A 9,235-nucleotide genomic window follows, 5' to 3' on the forward strand; every position below is an offset into this window, starting at 1 on the left:
CTTTACAATTTATTACTGTATTTGGTGGGATGAATTTGTACAACATACATCACTTCTTGAAAAGCTGCTGGCAACCAAAACTTTTTTATTGAAAATGTGTGTACAATATTATGCAAGTGTTTATTTTGGCAAATAGTACTATTATTTAAATAAACCGAAAGTTAATTGTTTCTGTAAGCTGCAACGTTTTGAAATATTTTCCAATTAATTCACAAAATTTAATTCCTTTATGCAATTTTCAAGTGCATCTTTACTTCAATGATACTTACTCTTCACTTTCACTTGCCTCTTTTTTTTTCTATCACCTCAGTTAACTACCTTCATTTCTTTCTTTTACAAATGTCTGCCAAGTCATCAGGCGTAGCCTATCTAGCCCATAACCAGTGTGGTGGGGTAATACGGATGCCAGGGAATTTTGTTTATGTTTAGATTGAATGCTTGTAAAGTTCTAGTGCTGTAGGTCTGCATACTTTGCACTCTGAACTGTAAAACCAAGTGGTTGTGTTCAAAGCAGTTTGGGGCCAGACTGATCCCACCATATTGCTTATGGGATTTCTCTAGCGAACTGTTTCCTGTTCCTATAGATTGAAACAATGTTATATTCTCATAAAGAAATGAAAATAAGTGATCAACTCAATGAATGGCTACAGTCTATACTTGACTAAGTACAGCTACACACACTGATTAACCAGAACCTTTTGACCATCTACCTAATAGCCGTTATGTCTATCTTCAGCACGGGTAACAGTGACGGTGTGTTTTAGCACGGAATCAATGAAGCCTTGATAGATCACTGGAGGGAGTTGGCACCACATCTGTGCACACAAGTCCCCTAATTCTTGTAAATTGTGGGGAGTGAGATCTGATACCACATTCAAGTTCAATCACATGCCAGTCTGTGTGATGGGCAAAATCAAGTGTGTCTGTATGATCACCCTGTGTGAACGAGTTCTTAAATGCAAAAATTAGGACTTCTGCCTTCCTTTTGCCCTCTTCTACAGAAAGTAACCAGCTACAATGCCGAGTCGGGCCTTTATCCAGATTATATAGCAGCCATGACAGTAATTCAGAGTTAGGTGAAGAAGAAGAAAATGAAAACGAGGTAGAAAATGAAGAGGTGTTGGAAGAGGTCATATTTTGATCTAGCACTTACCAGGCATTAGTCCTGCATAGGTCTCCAAAATTCTTGTTCTGAATGCAGCATCTGGTCATTCCATGTAATGGGTAATATTTTTGGAGAAATTCTTAGGGCAATGAATAATTTTTTCTTCTTTTTGTGAATCCATCAGAGGTGGGATATAGGACTGCAGCTGGCTTCAAATTCTTGTGAAAAACCTTGTACCAAACAGCTGTTTTACTTTTTATAAATCCTTTACTATATGCAACTAGTTTCGGCATCCCATTAATCTTAAGGCTATACATAAACCACCAGATAAATATATCACATAGTTGGTCTGCATTATGCAGGTGCCACCAGTTTTTTTAACTACATTCCACGGACTTCTTCATGCTGACATGGACACCTCAGTCATAAGACAATTAGTTATATTTCTACAATTATATGCATGGTATCCATTCTTTCAGACAGTCGAAAGAACAGTCACCATGCATACAATTGTATCTATACATAGCCTAGCTTGGCATTGGGGAACTTTCTTCAGTTCAGATGCACTCATACACTCAGAGCCATTTGCAGGAATATCTCGTGGATACGGCGAGTGAGATGGACTGCTGTAGTGAGGGTACTACTGAAGTAGTAGTGACATATGGAATTTTGGGTCAGATGGAGACTTGCTGAGGTAATCCAAATAGTCATGATGGGCACTGTGTCTGGGTAGTGAAGTAGTCAGTGCAACTGCCTTGAGAGCAGGAGAGACGGGTCAAATCCCGATCCAGTAAAAATTTTCTTGTGTCACCATTGATATAGGTCAACACAGCAAGAAAGCATTTAATAAAATTATCATAATACTTTTATGTCAGAGGCATCCACATGGAACTGAAGGAGACATTCACAGAATCTAATAAACTGTTGGGACCTGCACAATGCAGACCAACTACGTAGACATGTTTATCTGGTTGTTTGCATACAGCCTTAAGATGGCTGCCATTGGGTCACCAAAACTACATGCATTGATTGTAGAAATACAGCTGTTTGATACAAGGTTTTTCACAAGAACAAATGAAAAAATTCTGAAAACCAGACTATTTCTCCAACAGAAAATACCTGATTGGTGATATGTGTCATGCAATATAAGGCATCTTGAGATTATTATCCTATTCAGCTTTCTTGAAGTAAAATGTATTTACAATGATGCCTACACAAGTTTATCTTGTTGTCCATCTTTTCTATAACCTTTGCAAGCTTTATAATAAAATTTATATGAAAAGTTTTCTGTACATGTTCACTTATCCTGTAACTACTGCTAATTAATGCATAACATAGTGCTATTGTGATGGGTTCACTCATATGTTAATTCAACCAATAGGTTTGGTTCTTAAGGTTTTAAGAAAATATAACATTTCCATATATTATGCACATGTCAGAACCATTTCAATGTAAACATTTAAATTATGGTGAGGAGTATGTGATTTTCAACATGCTTCTCAAGTTTGATTTTAATTGCTTTAACCAAAGAAAACTACACTCCTGGAAATTGAAATAAGAACACCAAGAATTCATTGTCCCAGGAAGGGGAAACTTTATTGACACATTCCTGGGGTCAGATACATCACATGATCACACTGACAGAACCACAGGCACATAGACACAGGCAACAGAGCATGCACAATGTCGGCACTAGTACAGTGTATATCCACCTTTCGCAGCAATGCAGGCTGCTATTCTCCCATGGAGACGATCGTAGAGATGCTGGATGTAGTCCTGTGGAACGGCTTGCCATGCCATTTCCACCTGGCGCCTCAGTTGGACCAGCGTTCGCGCTGGACGTGCAGACCGCGTGAGACGACGCTTCATCCAGTCCCAAACATGCTCAATGGGGGACAGATCCGGAGATCTTGCTGGCCAGGGTAGTTGACTTACACCTTCTAGAGCACGTTGGGTGGCACGGGATACATGCGGACGTGCATTGTCCTGTTGGAGCAGCAAGTTCCCTTGCCGGTCTAGGAATGGTAGAACGATGGGTTCGACGACGGTTTGGATGTACCGTGCACTATTCAGTGTCCCCTCCACGATCACCAGTGGTGTACGGCCAGTGTAGGAGATCGCTCCCCACACCATGATGCCGGGTGTTGGCCCTGTGTGCCTCGGTCGTATGCAGTCCTGATTGTGGCACTCACCTGCACGGCGCCAAACACGCATACGACCATCATTGGCACCAAGGCAGAAGCGACTCTCATCGCTGAAGACGACACGTCTCCATTCGTCCCTCCATTCATGCCTGTCGCGACACCACTGGAGGCGGACTGCACGATGTTGGGGCGTGAGCGGAAGACGGCCTAACGGTGTGCGGGACCGTAGCCCAGCTTCATGGAGACGGTTGCGAATGGTCCTCGCCGATACCCCAGGAGCAACAGTGTCCCTAATTTGCTGGGAAGTGGCGGCGCGGTCCCCTACGGCACTGCGTAGGATCCTACGGTCTTGGCGTGCATCCGTGCGTCGCTGCGGTCCGGTCCCAGGTCGACGGGCACGTGCACCTTCCGCTAACCACTGGCGACAACATCGATGTACTGTGGAGACCTCACGCCCCACGTGTTGAGCAATTCGGCGGTATGTCCACCCGGCCTCCCGCATGCCCACTATACGCCCTCGCTCAAAGTCCGTCAAATGCACATACGGTTCACGTCCACGCTGTCGCGGCATGCTACCAGTGTTAAAGACTGCGATGGAGCTCCGTATGCCATGGCAAACTGGCTGACACTGACGGCGGTGGTGCACAAATGCTGCGCAGCTAGCGCCATTCGACGGCCAACACCGCGGTTCCTGGTGTGTCTGCTGTGCCGTGCGTGTGATCATAGCTTGTACAGCCCTCTCGCAGTGTCCGGAGCAAGTATGGTGGGTCTGACACACCGGTGTCAATGTGTTCTTTTTTCCATTTCCAGGAGTGTAGTTTCAACCTCTTGCACAGCCCACTTTTGTATATTATCCCTTAAATGTCACAAAGTTGCCAGCAGCCATGGCAGACGGCTCAGCTGTGGCTGGTGTTGGCCTCACAGCACTTACCATGTTGAGTAATTACCAGACATTAACTGAATTATAGGGCAAAAACATTCCATTAAAGGAAAATTCTTCAGACAAACATTAGAATTTTGCCTGCACTTTTTAAACAAGACTTCTAGATGCATATACTTCATGCTCAAGGTCCCGAAAAGCTGCAGTATTGTCGCTAAAAGCCACACACCTGATGCCATATGCCTGGTGACAAAACATCCATCACCAAGCATGTCGTAACCGACATGTTAAATATAGAAAATTAGACCAAGAAAGTCAGCAAAATAGATTCTTGGGGACTGTTTTAATATAAAAAATAATAACTGGAACTGAATAAACAATTTTCAGCTTGTCCAAGCAAATTTTGCTTTTTGACTTCATTCAGTTGTCAATTGGAAACCATTCATACTGTAGGATTCTGGTGAATACTCATACTTTATCTGTGAAAAATAGCAAATCCATTCGAAATGACTATGTACATAGTTCAATTAATGTTATAATTTAGTAGATATTTCAGTTACATTTTGTTAACTCTATGCAATAGAATAAATGAGTCAAAAGAAACACACAAACAGTGACATTTTCTTTATTAAGTACACTCGGATTTCCACATCACCCTGAGGTACCGAGTATGATGCGTTACTCATTTTTTTACATGGCGAGTTTCCCCAGTAGACCTATAAACCATGATACACAAACATGCACACACAACTGTAGGACAGATAAATTTAATTCTTAGAGTATGTGTGATCAAAGCCAACATGTACACTCAACACTTCACTGTCAGGTTGCACCAAAGCACTAGCAACATTTGACTTTTCAGCCAGGGTTGATTTACCAAAGACACTTTTTGGACTGAAGTTCTGTTCGTTGAACTGGCATCTTCTCATTGCTGGCACAGTGTTGACCTTCTTTCTTGGAGCAAGAGTTAACATGTGACAGCAATTTCTTACCACAGCTTCAGAATTTGCTCACTATCTCCCAGTATGTCCAAATTGTTCCTTTTGCTAAGAGAAATCAGTTACACATGAAGCTGGATTCCAATTTGGGTTGCATGTGTTGAGTGATACGGAGAGGGGGGGAAAAAAAAGTTTCTTCACAATTTATGGACAGTAAAAAAGACTAGGCCGTTAATACAAATAATGCTTTCATGTGAACTGAAAGAAACTTTGCAGTACAACATTGCACCAGGTTACTGAATGCACAAAGAAAGAAATTCTATAGTTTTACCAGAAACGGCACCAGGTTACTGAATGCACAAAGAATGAAATTCTATAGTTTTACCAGAAACGATCTTACTATTGAGTAGTAAAAACTTATTATTATGCGGTGTTTCTTACCGTTCATTGACTGGAATACAATCTTTTCATCCGCAGTTCGAACCATGTGCTTTATCTCCACATGTGCTCTCAAACTAGCCAATGTATTGAAGGAATATCTGCAGTCGTCTTGTGGGCACTTAATCTTACCTTCTGTATTTGGCTCTACATCATACTTTTTCCTGATATGCAGGTATAAAGTTTTTCGAAGCTGAAATGCTTTATCGCACACAAAACACATGTTGGAATCTGCCAGTATAAACACAGGCCTAGAACACACAACAGTGAAGTACTATAACGAGTTAGCCACACAATGTATCGACAGACGAATGGCATCATTTAAAGAACAGCGCGTTTCAGAAAGTAGCAACGATCTGGATTGGCTGGTGTGGGAGACGACGTCATGGCACGACGTGGCCAATCAGCAAAGCCAATTCCTTGGCGTCCCCTAGACGCAAGTCATACATACCTCTCTGCTGCCGATTAACGTCTCTGGCGCCTTCTGTATCTGTGCCGCATACACAGTGGTGCGGTCCATGGGTTTAAAAGGACAGGGGAAGTGCTGCAGCATCAGTCACCTCGGCACACTCTGAAGATGGGTGGAGTGTATTCAGCCGAAATATTTGAAGAAGACTAAGTCGAATTTATGTGGCTGCACACCCAAAATTTTGTGAATTGGACTGTATTTGTGTGCGTCTGTGGAATGGTTCGGAATGGGGTCAATCTGTTGCCATGATACCGATTTAATTTAGCATCTTACACATGTAGAGCAAGTACGGATAAAGGAGGATTTGCCATTTTCATAAAACAAGGGTATAAATATAGAACTGTTGAAGTAAGCACATTTTGTGTTGATCAGCACTTTGAGGTTTGTGCACGTAATCTTCAGCTAGATAATGTTGTGTTGATATTAGCAACAGTGTACAGGTCTCCACTAGGAGACTGGGAGCTATTCATAAAAAAGTTTGACTCCCTATTATGCTGTCTGTCAGACAAAAAGAAGAAGTTATTAATCTGTGGTGATTGCAATGTTAACTTTCTAAGCAATTCTGGTAGAAAAGTGAACTAGAAGTGTTGTTAACAACATATAACTTACAAACAGTGATCAATTTCCCTACACATGTAGCTCAGGACAGTAGTACTCCAGTAGACAATGTATTTGTACAGCAAGAGGATGTAGAACAAAACACATGCTTTCCCTGTGGTAAATGGATTATCTGACCATGATGATCAACTGATTAACTTACAAAACCTAACAGGGTGTACACTTCAGAAACCATTAAGTAAAAGTGTGAGGGTGCTCAACCCGGTATCCAGAGAAAGTTTAGGAAATGTAAACTAGGAAGATGTATATAATGAGTCAAATGCTAATTATAAATGCAGCATATTTCTTGATAAATTTATATGTCTTTTTGAACATTGTTTTCCAAAGAAAATTACTAAATGTAACACCAAAAACTTTTCAAAGAAACCTTGGATTACAACAGGTATTAAAGTGTCTTCAGAAAGAAAAAGAAAACTGTATGAGACAGCAAGAACTAGTAAAGATCCAGAAGTAGTTTTAAACTATAAAAATTACTGTAACATACTGAGAAAAGTTGTAAGGAAATCAAGAAATATGTATGTTAGAGAAGAAATTAACAACTCCTGCAATAAAATAAAATCAATGTGGAATGTTGTTAGAAGGGAGACAGGAAAAGTAACCACTGGGGTAGGCAGTATTACTGTTAAAGAGAATGAGAACATCTTAACCAACAGTACACAAGTAGCACCAATGTATTTAACAATCACTTCTTAAGTGTAGGAGAAAAAATTGGTGAGAATAGTTCAAAAGAAAAAGCCAGGCAGTACATGGGAGAGACAGTTTTGAAAAATTAAAGTCAGATTAAGTTTCATCTAACAACCTCTTGTGAAATAAGGAAAATTATTAAATGTCTGAAAAATAAATGTTCTGTTGTAGTAGATGACATCTCTAACAAGTTATTAAAACAATGTGGAGCAATTACAGCTGATGTTTTGAGTCACATATGTAATGCATCACTGACTCAGGGTATTTTTCCACACAGGTTTAAATATGCCATCGTCAGGCCTCTCTACAAAAAGGGGGAAACCACAGATGTCAATAATTACCGGCCAGTATCCCTGCTTATAGCATTTTCAAAAATCTTGAGAAAGTAATGTACTCAAGAGTGGTTAGCCATCTCAACAGTAATGGGATACTTAGTAAATCACAGTTCAGATTTCAGAAATGCTGTTCTACTGAGACAACAATATACAATTTCACTGTCCACGTAATAGAGTCTTTAAATAGTAAAATATCACCAGTAGGAATATTCTGTGACTTATCCAAAGCATTTGATTGTGTGAACCATGACATTATGGTATAAATGGAACAGTATATGAGTGGTTTAAGCACATCTACAGAACAGGAAGCAAAAAGTCTCTTTATATGCTTCAAGTGACTCAAAGGAGTTTGCCACTTCATCAAACTGGGGTGAAATTACATTAGATGTTCCACAAGGTTCGATCATGGGTCCTCTACTGTTCTTGATATATGTGAATTACCTCCCTTCTTATGTGAAACAAGATGCTGAACTGACACTGTTTGCTGATGATACAAGCATAATTATTAATACAGTAAAAAAAAAGTCCAATAGAAAATGATACAAATAAGGTCTCTGGAAAAGTTAATAATTGGTTTTCTGTGAATGGGCTTGCTCTGTACTTTGATAAAACACAGTACGTCCAATTTTATGCTGCAAAAAGTATAATTCCTTCAATAAACATAACACATCAAAAGAAGTCAGTAGCCAGGGTAGAGCATATTAAGTTTTTGGGTGTACATATAGATGAGAATATTAATTGAAAAATTCATATTTTGGATTTTCTAAAGCGACTAGGTTCAGCAACTTTTCCAATCAGAATAATTGCCAATTTTAAGGATGTAGAAATTAGTAAGCTAACATACTTTGCATACTTCCACTCTCTGATGTCATACGGAATAATATTCTGGGGCAACTCAACACTTAGGCAAAAGGTATTCACTGCTCAAAAGAAAGTAGTTAGAATAATGCATGGGGTTTATAGTTGCACATCTTGTAGGCATCTGTTTAAAAGGTTAGGAATTCTTACAACTGCTTCACAGTACATTTACTCAGTAATGAAATTTTTTCTCTGCAACGTGGACCAGTTTAAGATCAACAGCGACATTCATGATTACAATGCCAGAAAACAGAAGGACCTACACTATCCTTTACTTAACCTATCTTTGGCACAGAAAGGGGTAAAATTTGCTGCTATAAAACTGTTTGATAAATTTCAGATGAAATTAAATGTCTGACAGACAGCAGTAAGTTTCAAAAACAAATTGTAATCATAACTCCTTGACAACTCCTGTATAATATATGCATTTTGTGCCATTTAAGGGAATGGGATAGATAATAGAAATATTTAGGTATAAAACTGTAATGTAAAAAAAAAAAAACAACAAAACAAAAAACTTGTTTCCTATGCACATTTCTTGTGCATTTGACACGTTCCACATCAGAACGGTTTTCCGCACTATTGATCAATGTAACACGTAACTAACTAACTGAAGCAATGTGTCAAAAGCATCCTTATGTGTCAGGTCACCGACACATTGAAGTGGTGGTTTCTGCTAAGTTATGCCATCAGTGTTTGAAAGTCCACACCTATTCTGTTACATTGTAATGTAGAGTTTGTGTGTGTGTGTGTGTGTGGGGGGGGG

This window comes from Schistocerca nitens, chromosome 4, assembly GCF_023898315.1.
Source record: "Schistocerca nitens isolate TAMUIC-IGC-003100 chromosome 4, iqSchNite1.1, whole genome shotgun sequence".
Taxonomy (NCBI): domain Eukaryota; kingdom Metazoa; phylum Arthropoda; class Insecta; order Orthoptera; family Acrididae; genus Schistocerca; species Schistocerca nitens.